General features: G+C 35.9%; 1 long non-coding RNA gene across 1 annotated transcript; it reads left to right on the top strand.

Moving 5' to 3' along the window:
- The first annotated feature begins 1029 nt into the window (after positions 1-1029).
- On the top strand, positions 1030-2396 carry LOC148918365 (uncharacterized). Its single transcript, XR_016125622.1, has 3 exons — positions 1030-1344; positions 1801-1867; positions 2302-2396. It is a non-coding gene; the product is annotated as an uncharacterized LOC148918365 (long non-coding RNA).
- The last annotated feature ends 1326 nt before the right edge of the window (positions 2397-3722 follow it).

Genomic DNA, 3722 nt, shown 5'->3' on the forward strand with positions numbered 1-3722 from the left:
TTTACTATGCATATATTTTGGTTTTAATTTATGTTTCAATTACTAGGCATATTAAGCCTCATCTGATCCTACTTCCTGCCACAGGAACACTTGGAGAGCAATGAGGGTAATCTTGAGCTGCTTGTTTACATTCCGTGAGTATCCACTTTGTTGTTTTATGTGTTATCTTCAGGACATGAGCTAAAGAATGCATGAACATGAAATGGATGGGGACAGGGAGATCCATTGGTTAATACTCCTAAGAACAATGATAACTGAATCCCCATGGAGAAACATCTTGCGGATGATAAAATATCCTTCCTTGTTAACGGTTGAGCCTTTTTTCTTGCCTTTTCCAGTCTTTGCACTGCACTGCATACACGCGCGCACACACACACACACACACAACAAAAGATCACACAAATATCACGAGAAAAAAGAACTTTGATGATTGATGAAGATCTACCAACCAACATAAAAGAAGACAGAATTGAATAGTGGAACAAAACATAAGAGAGAAAAATAAAAGGGGTTTCAGAATGAGGAGTAATCGGGCCCATCCTTCTTTTGGTTTTTTTTTTTTTTCTTCAACATATAAATGCAATTTTCCTTCTCAAACCCTAACTCTAACAAGAGCCGTCTTCCAGCCCCTCTCTCTCGCTCAGACTTCTTCTTCAATCTCTCATCTCTCTGTCTCTCGCTCATAGCACCATCGTGATCTCTTCCCCGCTGACCCTGATATATACCTCATGCAGATTCCAAAATGGCATTTTTCTTTTCTAGGCCCGCAGCGCCGGGAAAATCGCCCCCCTAGCCCTATGACTGCCCAACCGCCTAGTACCGCCAAATATTCCTAGCCTAGAATCCGCCAAGGGAGACCGCCTATCTAAAGTGCCGCCTAGCCCGCCAACAACGAGGTAGCCCCCTAATCTGCCTGCACCTAGACCACTCATACTTACTCTACTTCATGAGCCATCCTGGCCACCTCATCTGCATATACCATCTCATGCTCGCCCGCTCTAGACCAAAGCGGCTCAGCGACAGCCTAGCCCCAGCCTAGCCCGCCTAGCCCCCGCCTAGAACATAGAGATCTTGGCCACCATCTGCATATACCCTCATGTCCATTAGCTCCCCAAACCACATGACGCAACGTCTCCCTCCGTTTGAAATCTTCATGTTACAATAAGCAGTGCAAGAACAGTTCTCCAAACACTTCTCTTTACATGCCTCAAGGCTCATGTCCCCATCCACAAATGCACCCCCACTCCAAGGCAATTTCACACTCCTCAATGTTTCAATTACTAGGCATATTAAGCCTCATCTGATCCTACTTTCTGCCACAGGAACACTTGGAGAGCAATGAGGGTAATCTTGAGCTACTTGTATACATTCCATGAGTATCCACTTTTGTTGTTTATGTGTTATCTTCAGGACATGAGCTAAAGAATGCATGAACATGAAATGGATGGGGACAGGGAGATCCATTGGTTGAGTACTTGTACCCATTTTTCCATATTTTCATTCAATTTCAATGCTAACATGTCTTGTTTGATCTCCATAGTCCAATCTGTATGAGTTTGAGTATGGGATTCAACCTTAGTAGCATCTCCAGGTTCACCTAAAACAAACATAACACTTAATTTGTGTGTCATTTATAATTATCTTTTGTACTTGTGCTCATCTGCTATATCTGATGTTAAACATAGCTGTACTTATTTCTGAAACATTTGTGTTGCATCTTGAGAAATTTTATTAAAACCTACCATTCTAAGACCAAGTTAGCTCTGATTAAGTTATATTTTGTTCATTTATTTCTGATAGATTTACATCAGATGTCAAGATCAATAGCTGGTGGTGCTGATGAAACAAGTCCTTCCGAGATGAAAGCGTAAGTTCGAACTTTAATATTTTCTTTCAGCTCCTTCATTTTAGGACCTACCTTATTGGAACAATGAGATTGTCTGTGTTCATGAGTTTTTTTCAGTGGCGTAGTTCTTGAAGGAGGTATGTATGCATTCATCTGTTAAAGACATATAGAGAAGCATTTTGTATTTGATACAGCACATAGGATTTTAGGACATGGCAAGCTTTTGCATGCTTTCAAATTTTCTTTGTGTTTATTTTTTAAAGCAATCTGTATTCTGTGTGTTGGTTGTAGTTGTGGTGCTTGAAGAAACATAGCCCATATTCAGGGACTATGTTAGATGCATTCTCTGTATAAATATTTGGTTCTAGTCTTGGTAGTTGGGTTAAAGGATTATATGCATATTTTTATCAGAGGATGGATGATTCTGATTATATGCAAACGTTGATTTTTATCAGAGGATTGAAGTTGCCAGAAATATTGCAGAGTTAAACCCAGATAAGCATTAAGTTTAGTTATATCACTACATATTGACTTTTGTAATCTAAGCTCTATGTGGGGTTTCTTATCGTTCATTCATATTCTTTTGATATTTGCACTTGTGGTAGTTTCGAAGACCTTTACAACAGCCGAAACTATGTCGAATGCTCGAACCCTTAGGGAATGGATTTCATCTTCTCTCAGGTTAGTGCAGTGCCAACACTTCAAGTATATGAACAGGTCGTTTCAGTTCAGATTTGCTTGGTTTAATGTAAACAAACGTGAATGAGCTTGGGAGTGGGTGGAATGAATCATATTTGGAATAGCTTAGTAATTTTATAATTGAATAAATTTAGTAATCAAGATGGTATGATGGAATGAAGGTTATTATGTCTTTGTAGTTAAGCATATACAGTTGAAATATTTTATTTGCAGAGTATAGCCGGGCGGCTATACGTTTGAAAAATTATATTTAGAGAGTATAGCCGCGCTTATCTATTTCAATAGTATTGCCGGACGGCTTTACTATTGGAAGACTCCATTTAAAGCCGTTTAGCCGGGGCTATACATTCAAAATTTCTAATTACAGGGTATAGCCGACCGGCTATACGTTTGAAATTTCTACTTTAGAGAGTATTGCCCATCGGCTACACTGTTGAAAATTTCTATTTATCAAGTATTGCCACGTGACTACACTATTGAAATATTTTATTTGTAGAGTATAGCCCGGCGGCTATATTGTTGAAATATTATATCCTTTAAAGATAATTCCACATTGCACCAACAATAAAAATATGAATTTATATTTGCCGGATTAGACCTCTACCGACAAAATTTCTTCAGACGAGGTTTCTTTTAAAAAGAAATAATATACTTAGTATGTTTAAATCAATAGATTTTTTTAAAACTTTCTTTTTATTAATTAAATCATATCTTACTTAGCCTTATTTAATTAATTTCATTAGTAATTATATTTTAATTATTATTTCTTTAGTGAATAATTAGTATTAATTATTTTAATTAACTTTACAAATTATATTACTTAATAAATAGTATTTATTTATTTATTTAATTTTTTTCTTTGATAAAATATTTAAATACTAATTATTCACTAGGTAAATAATAATTAAAACATAACTACCATGTCTTGGCATTCCATGATGTCAAATTGATGAGTGAAAAAGAGCGCACAAAAAATGAAAAGAAAATTGAAAACTAAAACACTTTCAAATTGTTTTAAAAAATAAGGGTAATTTTGATAACTTGATTTCACTTTTTTGAAAATGGAAAACGAAATATGTTACCAAACATATTTTCTTTTTTCAAAAGTATCAGTTTCAAAAATAGTGAAAATGAAATGGTTATCAAATAAACCTTAAGATTGTTTATAAATATATAT

This window comes from Prunus mume, linkage group LG3, assembly GCF_029339155.1.
Source record: "Prunus mume cultivar Tortuosa linkage group LG3, ASM2933915v1, whole genome shotgun sequence".
NCBI classification, from domain to species: domain Eukaryota; kingdom Viridiplantae; phylum Streptophyta; class Magnoliopsida; order Rosales; family Rosaceae; genus Prunus; species Prunus mume.